Source organism: Elephantulus edwardii, unplaced genomic scaffold (assembly GCF_000299155.1).
Source record: "Elephantulus edwardii isolate Elephantulus edwardi_28Jun2011 unplaced genomic scaffold, EleEdw1.0 scaffold00002, whole genome shotgun sequence".
NCBI lineage: Eukaryota > Metazoa > Chordata > Mammalia > Macroscelidea > Macroscelididae > Elephantulus > Elephantulus edwardii.
This window is the reverse complement of record NW_006399752.1, coordinates 3,371,577-3,383,767: the sequence shown is the minus strand read 5'-3', so window position 1 is coordinate 3,383,767 and position 12,191 is coordinate 3,371,577. Positions and strand designations below refer to the sequence as shown.

Sequence of the window (12,191 nt, the reverse complement as noted above, 5' to 3'; positions counted from 1 at the left end):
AGTCTTACCCCCACCCCAATGCCAGCCTCATTCTACAACAGTGGCACCATATAGCATTTGTCCCTTTGTGACTGAGATACCTCACTCAGCATAATCTCCATTTAATCACCACCTAAGTTACTTTATAGTAAGATTCCCATCTTATACATCTTCTTACTAAATGGTCATGGTGTAGTTGCTAGGTGCCAGACCTTTCGAATAAACAGAAATCCTAGGGCTGGTGGTGATGAAACAGTGTCTGGAAAGACAGGCAGTCTACAAAATAACAAATTAGTCTCCCGGCAGAGGCCCGGAGGACCAGAGCGAAAAGCCGGGACCATGTTCCGACGCAAGCTGACAGCTCTTGACTACCACAACCCTGCAGGCTTCAACTGCAAAGATGAAACAGAGTTTAGAAATTTTATAGTTTGGCTGGAAGACCAGAAAATCAGACACTGCAAGATTGAAGACAGAGGGAATTTAAGAAATATCAATAGCAGTGAATGGCCTAAGTTCTTTGAAAAGTATCTCAAAGATGTTAACCGTCCTTTCAAGATTCAGGACCGACAAGAAGCAATTGATTGGCTTCTTGGGTTAGCAGTTAGACTTGAATATGGAGACAATGCTGAAAAATACAAGGCTTCAGTAACCGATAATGCAAAAAATGCTGATAATGCAACTAAAAATGCAGAACCACTGATCAATTTAGATGTAAATAATCCTGATTTTAAAGCTGGTGTAATGGCTTTGGCTAACCTTCTTCAGATTCGGCGTCATGATGATTACTTGGTAATGCTAAAGTCAATTCATATTTTGGTTCAAGAGCGCCTGATGCAGGATGCAGTTGCTAAAGCGCATCAAACAAAAGAGGGCTTGCCTGTTGCTTTAGTCAAGCATAATCTTGGTTTTGACACAGGAGATGCAGTTCTTAATGAAGCTGCCCAGATTCTGCGACTGCTACATATAGAAGAGCTCAGGGAGCTACAGACAAAAATTAATGAAGCCATAGTAGCTGTTCAGTCAATTATTGCAGATCCAAAGACAGACCACAGACTGGGCAAAGTCGGAAGATGAACGATTTAGGATATCAGCTGTTGATCTACTTAGTACACTTGGGGACTATGTACACTTCTGGCATGTGTTTGGAAATCAAATGTCACATTTTCGAGGGAGACATCCCAGAAAATTGGCCATGTTCTAGAGATCTACCATCATTACTTTTTTTTCCCTTTAATAAAGTTTGGGGAAATGGGGAAAAAAATAACAAATTAGACACCATATTTCCGTGTGTTTGCAAAAACATGCTCTTTCACATGTTAACATATGTGAATTAGCATCCATCTTTACAATTTTATTTTAACTGTCATCTCAGTGCAAGTTTACAGAGCAAATTGGTTCCCATTTAGCATGCATTTTAAACTGAAGTTGAGTCATGTTTTATGTGCTACTACTTTTTTTTTCCCTTGGTGACCCATAAAATAACAACACAAACCTTCAGGGACAGTGTTTAGGATTTGAGAATATACAGCGTTAGAGAGCAGTAAGTGTGAAAATAAATCTGAAAAAAAGATAAACAAATAAAATATTGCAACTTTCAACCACATGATCAAGGGCAGCCTCACTGCCAAAGTGCCATCTGAGCCTGGACTTCAGAGAGATGAGGAAGGAAACAGGGCTGAATAACCTGGGCAGAGGCAACTATGACTGTAAGTGTCCTGAGACACGAGGATCGGGCTCTGGGCAGCACAAGACCGGTGTAACTGGCTAAATGGAGTATTCGGGGCAGTAGTAAAAGATTAAATCAGAGAGGCAACCACAGCAGAGTTTTGGGCAGACATAGGGGCAGGTGTGTCAGAGACAGTGAGATTGGCTAAGGATAGGACAGAATTCACAGCTGTTATACATAGGGTCACTGTGAGTCACAGGCAACTCGAAAGCATGTGACAACAAAGTGAAAAATATATACAAGCAATCCCCTAGTTACTGTGTGAAGGAGTCCTGGCAGCTTAATAATCAAGCACTGAAAAGTTGGATGTTCAAATCCACTAATGGCTCTGTGAGAGAATAAACTTGGGAGATGTGCTTTATGAGCCGGTTTTACTCTTGGCTTTGTTGTTATGTGCTGTTGAGTCACCTGTGTCTCGCAGCAACCCTATGTACAACAGCTCTGAAGTCTGCCCTATCCTGGGCCGGTCTCACTGAACCCTAACACACCTACTTCCATCACTGCAGTTACTGTGTCAATCCATCTCCTCAGGGATCTTCCCCTACCGTGCTGTCCCTCCACCCTTCCAAACATAATCCTTCTCCAATCCTTCTCCTCCTAGCCACATGCCCGCCCAACGTGTGTCAAATGCAGCTTCACAATCCTTGCCTCCAAGGAGCAGCCTAGTTTCACCCTCTCCAGATGAACCTGTTTGTTCTCCTAGGAGTCTATGGTATATTTAATACTCTTCTCCAGCACCACAGCAAAAAGGTATCAATTCTCCTTCTATTCTCCCTAGTTCATTGTCCAGCTTTCTGATGCATAGCAAGTAATTGCAAAGGCCATTGCCTAGATCAAGTGTACCTTTGTCTCTAGACTGAAATCCTTGCTCTTCAGTACTCTGGAGAAGCCCCTGACAGCAGATTTTCCTAATACAATTCATCTTTTGATTTCCTGACTGCAAGAGTGTTGATTGTGGAGCCAAGCAAATTGAAGCTGTTAACAAACTCGATCTCTTCACCATCTACCGTGATGTTGCCAATCAGCCCAGTAGTGAGAATCTTTGTTTTCTTAATGTTGAGCTTCCATACTGAAGGCTGCAATTCTTAGCCTTCTGCAGCAAATGTTCAGGTCTTCCTCAGTTTCAGTAAGCAAAATTGTGTCATCTGTATAATGCAGGCTGTTGATGAGTCTTCCTCTAATCCTGATGCCACATTCCTTGTCACAGAGCTCAGCCTCCCAGATGCTCTGTTCCACACATAGATTGAAATAAAATGGAGATAGGACACATCCTTGGCATACACCCTTCCTGATTTTAAACTATGCAGGGTTTCCTTGCTTTGTTCTGATGATTGCCTCCTGGTCCAAGTATAGGTTTTGCATAAGTGCAATCAAGTGTTACGGGATTCCCATTCTCAGAGCCACAGTTTGTTGTGATCCACATAGCCAGATGCCTTTGCATAGTCAATGAAACACAGACAGACCTTCCTCTGGTGCTCTCTGCTTTTAGCCAAGAACCATCTAACATTAGCCATAATATGCCTAGTACCACGGCCTCTTCTAAACACATCTTTTGATGTGTACTGGGCCAGTTTTGCAGAATTAATGTAGTAATGGAGCTTTGGTGTCAAGTCAGATAAGACCTGAGTTCACTTCCTCTTTCTAGTGTCATGACTTCATGCAAGGTACCTGCCTTTTTCTGAATTTCAAGTTCTTTGAAAATCTCTTGAAAGCCAACTACTGCAAGTAATTTATAGTGCTAGGAAAATGAAATGTAATAGTCTTTATAAAGTTCTGCAGCAGGACTTTATAAAGACCATCACATGGTTTTTATAAGCTATAAATCGTATGAGAGGAAATTGTGATGGATTCAAATCATCTATCTGTCTCTAGATTGGCAGACTCCTGTCCCTAGTAACGAAATTACTGAGAAAGGACACCAGGCCCTACAAGCTCACAGATTTCAATAGAAACTCTTAATTCAGAATCACATTCTTTTTCCAAATACCACTTGCTTCCCCTCAAAATCCAAGACTGTATTGTGTTCTCTGTGCTCTGATCACTTTTTCCCAGTCAGTGAGCTATGACTAAGCGAAGGCAGGGTCATAAATGAGCAAAACAGCAGGCAGTGTTGGAAAAACTACACCCCATGTCTTCTTAGGCACATAACCATCTCTTCTTCCTCAGCCTTGACTTCTTATTTGGAAAAATGAGCTGTTCCTTTTTGTTGCTTCTATAAACTGATGCCAGTTAGATGAGCATCTGCCTGTATTTCAAGACTTCAAAAAGAAATAAATTTTCCAGTTTCTCTCAATGTTGTGTTTTCATGTGATTGATTGGTTGTTGCTCTTCTTGTTTCATGTTGGTCTTATTTTTGGAGTCAATTATTTTATAATATGCCTTCATATGTTGTTCGCTTATTGAAATAGTATTTTGGGGTATATGAGTTAAATAAAATATGTTCTTAAAATTAACTCCATTTGTTCTTTTCATCTTTTTTGTGGCTACTAAAAATTTAATAGAAAGCCTTTCATCTATGCCCTGAATCATATAGAAGAATTTCTCCTCTATTCCAATAGTTAGAGTTTTCATGAAGGAAAAATTGTTGAATTAATGTCTATGAATTAGGGCCTAAAAAACCAAGGTGATTTATAAGCTTTCACTCAAATAAAACAGATTTTTAAAAATAAGATTCTCTAAGAAGGGGGGCAGAGAAAAATGTTGTATCTTACCAAATACTTTATCTGCCTCCAAAAAGAGAATCATGTGATTTTTAATTTTTTTTTTTTACTCAGGCTCTCTGTTGCATTATTGGTCATGATAGATTTTCTGTCCAGTGTTTAAGGTATTATATTGAAGTCTCCAAAAAGAATTGATTTTGTTGTTAGATGGCTCTAACTCATACTGATTCTATGCATGTTGTGTTGTTATATGCTGTTGAGTTAGAACCAACTCATAGCTCATAGACAGTAAATCACATGGGAGGGGATTCCTCGGTTTCACCTGCAGAGTGGCTGGTGGATTTGAACCACATGCCTTTGGGTTGACAGTGCAACTCTTTACCACTAGGCCACCAGATTTCCCTGATTTTACAGACAGCAGAACAGAACACTATCTAGGACAACTCTACCTTCATAACTACTACCTCAACAGTCCATTGTGCTGAGGGTTGTTCTTTTCCATTGACCTTTTCCCTCAAGTTCATCTCACATCCTTTGGACATGTTATCAGGAAAAACAAGTTCTTAGGAAAAGACATCATGCTGGGAAAAGTAATAGGTGAGAGAAAGAGAAAAAGATTCTCAAGAAGATGGATTGGACACAGTGACTGCAAAAATGCCTTTGAATATGGCAGAGAATGTGAGAATGGCAAAAGAAAGGGCAAAGTTTGATCTGTTCTTCACAAAGTCACCATGAGTTAGTTGGTTTGGCAGCACCTAACTTAAACACTGTCTTTCTCAAAGGAATAGTCACTCTTGATAATACATGTAAAGTATATGAGGCAAAGTCTCACCATTCTCAACTATAAAGAGCATTCCGACTGTTTTTCTTCCATAATAGATTTGATCATTCTTGCTCCAGTCCAGATATAGTCTAATGTCTTTGAGTTGTGGTGCTAAAGAAGTATTGAACAAGCCATGAACTGCCACGAGAACTAACAGGTCTGTCCTGGAGAGGGTAAACCCAAGCTGCTCCCTGGAGACAAGGATTTTGAGACTCTGTCTCACTTACTTTGTACTTTGGGCATGTAGCCACAAGGTACCAGCTTTGGAGAAGGATATCATGCTTGGAAGGGTCAAGAAACAACACAGGAGAGGAAGAACCAATATGAGAGAGATTGACACAATAACTGGTGTGTCAGAGACAGTGAGAAAAGAGACGAATTTGGAGCTATTAGGCCTAGGATTGCAATGAGTCATAGTTGACTGGATGACATATAACCACCACCACCACCATAATTCAAATGTGAGCTCTGCTGGCCTGTTAATAAAGATTTGTACTAGTAACCTATTCCGTTATGATACTCTGCTTTGTCCTCTCGAGCTGCACTTTGAAACCATCTGCACGGCTCTTTTACTTTGACATGTTTTCCTTTAGAATCGGCTTCCTGATATTCCAGGGCAATCCTTAGAGTCTCTTCTGACATCCATTTTGGTTTTTTACTTTCTTCTAGTTTTGTAATGACCTTTTGCTTTCTTCATAGAGGATATCCTTGATATCATCCCACAACTCATCTGGTCTTCTATCACTGATGTTCAATGCCTCAAACCTATTCTTAATATGATCATGAAATTCTGATGGAATTGATTCAAGATCATATCTTGGTTCCTGTGGGCTTATTTTAATTTTAGGGGGCCTCAATTTGAACTTGCATGTGAGTAATTGATGGTCTGACCTGTAGTCTGCCCCTAGCCTAGTTTTGACTACTGATATTGAGCTTCTCCAATGATTTCTTCCACAAATGTAGTCAAGCTGATTCCTATGGAGCCCATTGGCTAAAAGCCAGGTATAAAGTCATCTTTTGTGTCTTTTAGAAAAAGTATTTGCAATGAATAAATCATTGTAAATACAAAATTCAATCGTTCTATTTCCAGGCTCATTTCTATCACCAAGCCCATATTTTTCAACTGCTGTTCCTTCTTTATTGTTTCCTACTTTTGAATTTCAGTCATCAATTATCATTAACGCATCCTGATTTCATGTTTGGTCAATTTCAGATTGCAAAATTGGGTAAAAATCCTCAATTTCTTCCTCTTTGTCCCTACATATGGGAGCATATACTTGAATAATAGTCATCTTAATGGGTCTTCCTGTATGCATATGTATTCTATCACTCACAACATTGTATTTCAGGATAGAACTTGAAATTGACTTTTTGACTAGGAATGCAACTGTTCTGTTGTGGATTCCCTGCATAGTATGTTGTTGTTGTTGTTGTTACCATAGCTGGTCCAGAGCATCTCACTAATGCCTAGTATGTCAATACTCATGTGTTCCATTTCAGTCTCGCCAATATGCAAATAATAACCTAAGAATATGTGGTATGAATCCTATGCCATTAACTGCCTTTGAAAACCCAATAGGGTCAGCCATGGGTTGGTTCTGACTCAACAGTACACTTAACAACAACTTAAAGACATCCATGTTTTGTTAGTCTTCCTTATTTGTTGCCGAGCTTTCACACACATCTGAGGCTATTGAAAACACCCTGACTTGAGTCAGATATGCCTTAGCCCTCCAACTACATCTTTGCTTCTAACATTTTAAAGACATGTTATGCAGCAGTTCTAACCAATGCAATACATTTGATTGCTTGACTAGTGCTTCCATAGGGGTTGACTATGAATCCAAATGCAATTAAATCCTTCACAACTTCAATATTTTCTCCATTTATCAAATGTAGTTTGTTAATCTAGTTGTGAAGATTTTTGTTTTATGCCAAAGCATAATCTACATGGTAGTATTATGTATTTTTCCCTTCCATTCTATCAGAGTTTGTTTATACCTCAGAGTTTGTTAAAACCACTGCAGCCAAGTCAAGTCCAACTCAAAGCAATTCCCACTGAGTTTCTGAGACAGTAATCTTTACAAGAAGTGACTGCTCATCTTTGCCCCCAAGGAACAGCTGGTAAATCCAAACTGCCAAACTTTCAATTAACACTTAAATATATAAGGCAAAGAACCCTAGTAGTAGTAGTCATTGCTGTTGTTATGTGCCATCAAGTCGCCTGCCACTCATAGTGACCCAATGTACAACAGCTCTAAACCCTGCTCTATCCTGTGCCAATTTCATTGTCTCCAGTACACCTACTCCAATTATCCCATTTACTGAATTAATCCATCTCATTGAGGGTCTTCCTTTCCTACTCTGTCCCTCCACCCTCCCAAGCATGATGTCCCTCTCCAAGGACTGGTCTCTCCTTGCAACATGTCCAATGTAGATCAGACAAAGCTTAAGAATTCTTGCTTCCATGGAGCAGCCTGGTTTCATCCTCTCCAGGGTGAACCTATATGTTCTTTTAGCAGTCCATGGCATATTCAATACTCTTCTCCAACACCATAGCTGAAAAATAGCAACTCTCCTTCTTTCATCCCTAGTCATTTCCAGCTCTTGGATGCATAGCAAGTTATTGCAAAGACCATGGCCTGTATCAGGTGCACATTGTTCTCCAGACTGACATTGTTGCTCCTCAGTACTCTGGAGAGGTCTCTGACAGCAGACTTTCCCAATGCAACACGTCTTTTTCATTTCCTGGCTGCTGGTGCCAATAGAGTTGATTGTGGAGCCAAGCAAACTAAAGCTGTTAACAGTCTTAATCTCTTCACCATCTATCATGATGCTGCCAATCGGCCCAGTGGTGAGACTCTTTGTCTTCTTGATGTTAAGCTTCAATCCATATTAAAGGCTGCAGTCCTTCACCTTCTGAAGCAAGCACTTCAGGTCCTCCTCAGTTTCAGCAAAGATGTGAAATATGTTTAGCTACTAATTGAGGCTGTAGTCCTTCAACCTCTGCAGTTTAAAAGCTAAGGTTCATCTGATTTGAGCCACAGTCTCTCCAATCACCTGCTATGCATCTCAGAGCTGGGCACTGAATAAGGACGACAGGTGAAGAACCAATGCCTTTAAGTTGTGGTGTTGGAGAAGAGTGCTGAATATCCAATGGAATAGCCAAAAGGACAAACAGACTTGTCATGTCGAAAGTGCAACTAGATTGCTCCTTGGAGGCATGATTTTTTCCCTTCTATTATTTTTATATGAAAGATCTGTTTTGCTTATAAAAATTTTAAAACCATTAAAATTACATGTGAAAATGATCAAGAGATATTTTTAAATCATTAAATCGGAATATTTCATTAAGAGAATAAAATCATTATAAATGAAAAAATGAAATAAATTTGACTATGACAAAAATAGGAAATCTGGGTATTTGATCAACTCCATGAGATCCTGATCCTACCATTTCGTTCACGTTACTTTTGGTTTTTAACATAGTTCCTTTAATTGGTGCTGACGAGACAGCGCACAACAACAATGCCAAAAGAAGTCTTGGTGGTACAGTGATGAAAGCGTTCATCTGCTAACCCAACAATTCCAACCCATCAGTAACTCCAAGGAAGAAAGTTGTAGTAGTTTACATCTATGAAGATTGTTGTTGTTATGTGTCATTTAGCAACTTGCAACTCATAGTGATCCTATGCACAATAGCTCTGAACCTTGCTCTATCCTGAGACAACCTCACTGTCTCTGACACACATTACCACAGTTATTGTGGCAATCAATCTCCTCTGAGGTCTTCCTCTCCTGCTCTGTCCTTCAACCCGTCTAAATATATCCTTCTCCAAAGACTGGTCTCTCGGACTACATGCCCAAAGTATGTATGAAATGGAGTCTCAAAATATTTTCTGCTAAGGAGCAACTTTGTTTCATCCTTTCTAGGACAGACATGTTAGTTGTCTTGGAAGTCCATGGTGTGTTCAAAACTCTTCTTCAGCACATCAACTCAAAGTTATCAATTATTCTGTCATCTTTGGTCATTATCCATCTCTCTGATGCATAGCAAGTAATTGTGAAGGCCATGGCCTATATCGGGCACACCTTACTCTCTAGACTGACATCCTTGCTCTTTGGTACAGTGGAGAGGTCCCTGACAGCAGAATTACCTAATGCAATTAATCTTTTGATTTTCTGATTTTTGGTGCCAAGAGTGTTGATTGTGGAGCCAAGCAAGCTGAAGCGTTAACAATCTCTGTCTTTTCACCATGTATCTTGTTGCTGCCTGTTGGCCAAGTAGTGAGAATTTTTGGGTGTTTTGTTTTATTTTTATGTTGAGCTTCAATCCATATTGAAGACTGTAATCCTTGACATTCTGCAGGGACTTAACTCAGCTCCTCCTCAATTTCTGTAAACAATCTGCATAATGCAGATTATTGATGAGTCTTTCTCCAATCCTGGTGCCACATCCCTCCTCATAAAGTTCAGCTTCTTAAATTATCTATTCTACATACAGATTGAAAAGGTATGGAAACAGGACACATCCCTGACTCATTCTTTTTCTGATTATGAAACTTGCAGTGCTTCCTTGCTCTGTTCTGATTGCCTCCTGGTCCAAGTATAGGTTTCACATAAGCACCATCAAGTGTTCTAAGATTCCCATTCTCCTCAAGGTTAGCCACAATTTGTTGTGATTCACACAAATACTTTTGCATAGTCAATGGAACACAGATAGACATTCCTCTGGTACTCTCAGCTTTTGTCCAAGATCCATTTGACATTGGCAATAATGTCATGGCCTCTTCTAAACCTAGCGCATATTTCCAGTAGATCTCTGTCAATGTACTGTTCCAGTTGCTTTTGGTTAATCTTTTGCAGGATTTTGCTTGTGTGTAATATCATTTGAAAATTTCCACACTCTGTTGTATCACCTTTTTTTTGAAATGGAAATAGATATGAATCTCTTCCAATCAGTTGGGCAGGTAGTTATCTTCCAGATAACTTTTTTTAAAAAATAAAATTTTTATTTTATGCTAGTTTACTTTAAAAAGTTCATATATGTTCTTGTTTCCACACCTCTTTTCTTTTACCATTTCCATTCTTTAACCACTTCTTTCCCATTTACTTTACCCACCTCTCCCTCTACTGATCAAAGTGTATGATCCTTTGATTAACCACACCAACCCCTGCCCATCCTCACCCAGTTGCTTCTGTTCTTCCCCTCTTGGGTTCTAATACATGTTTTACTAGTTATCTTTCTAGATCTACAATAATGGTCTTATACAGTATTTGTCCTTATGGGACTGAGTTAGTTCACTCAGCACAATACTCTCAAGTCCCTCCCAAGTTAGATAGTGATTTTCAAAATCATTGCTCCTGCATGCTGCATAGTATTCCATTGTGTGAATGCACCATAATTTCTAAATCCTTTCTCTGTGGTTCGATATTTGGGCTGTTTCCATATTCTTGAGATGGCAAATAATGCTGCTATGAACACTGGTGTACAAATCTTCATTTGTGCCTCAGTTTTTATTTTCTTGGGGAATGTTCCAAACCGTGGAATAGCTGGGTCATGGAATTTCTATATTCAGCTCTTTGAGGGAATGCTAAACTGCCTTTCAGAGTGCTTGTACAATTTTACAATCCCACCAATAGTTCAGAGTTCCTATCTCATCATATCCTCTCCAATATTTATTATTTTCTGTCCTGTTAAACTTTACCACTGCTACTGAAGTGAAATGGTACCTCTTTGTGATTTCAATTTGCATCTTTCTTCTTGCAGGTTAATTTTGAACATTTCTGCATTTGTCTGTTGGCCATCCGAATACCTTCCTCTGTGAAAATTCTTTCCATGTGTTTTCCCCATTTTATAATTGTGTTACCAGCCTTTTTCACGTGGAGGCTCTGAAGGATTCTGTAAAATATTTATTTGTTTATATTTTCATTTTATTTATTTTATTATTATTATTTGTGCATGAGAGAAGAATTTAGCACTGTATTGGCCCTGGTGGGGGCTGAGAGGGGTCAGGGGTCAGTACCTGGGAACATGACGCTGTCTTTTGTGGTGGACAGGGACACAGTGTGTATGACCACAGTCCTCATCTTCCTCTCTCTCAGTGGAGCTCTGGCCAAAGGCCCAAAGTTTCTCATGAATATAGAAGCATTTTAATGAGTGGCGTCCCATGTGTTCGTTGTCCACAGTGTCACTTGTCCATTCCACCCTTTTCTCTGGCTTCCATTTTCGCAGTTTAATGGTTAGGCTCCGGTTCTCAGGCTCAATTGTCATGATGACCATTGTCTCAGTGATGGTCTCACTCAGCCCAGCCCCTGCCTCCGCCATGGCTAAGGCTGCAGGGAGGGTGGTGAGGAGGAAGGTGGATGAGAAACTTTTCTCTTTTTCTGCCGTTCAAGATCCGTGAGATTCAGTGTAAGATTCAGAGTAGTGGCCAGGATCCTCTGTCTTTCCCCCCCGCCTCCTCCGAGGCCTCCACATCCACCCCTGAGGGTAATAAACCCCATTTCCTGAATTCCGTAAATTTTTTTATGTAAGAGTCTTGTCTGAAATGGTATTGTCATATGGGGTCCCCCCTCAGTTAAGTGGGTTTTCTTTTCACTCTGTTGGAAAATGTTTTTGACGTACACAGGAATTTAATCTTGAGGAAGTCCCATTCATCAATTTTATCCTCTCCAGATTGTGCATTTCTGGCAAGTTTCTGGCACAGCTTGGTGAACCCTTCCAGGGCTGCATCTGTTCATTGAAATAGGTCGATTGGTATTCTATCAATTCTTTGGTCCTTGTTTTCTGCCAATTGCTTCGGAGCAACTTGAACTTCCTCCTACATCACCATTGCCTCTTAAACATAAGTTGTTTTATGAGATACTTCTGTGTTTGCCAGTTCTTTTTTGGTATAGTGACTCTGTACTCTTTCCCTCTTCTTTTGATGCTTCTTGGATCATTCATTACCCTGTTCAAAGCATCCTTATAAGTATTGCAATTTGAGGCTTGAATTTGTTC

General features: G+C 39.8%; 2 pseudogenes; one reads left to right on the top strand and one right to left on the bottom strand.

The window, feature by feature from the left end:
* The first annotated feature begins 318 nt into the window (after positions 1 to 318).
* LOC102873539 lies at positions 319 to 1,053 on the top strand (annotated as a pseudogene).
* Positions 1,054 to 11,207: 10,154 nt separating this feature from the next.
* Positions 11,208 to 11,516, bottom strand: LOC102860269 (annotated as a pseudogene).
* Between the last annotated feature and the right edge of the window lie 675 nt (positions 11,517 to 12,191).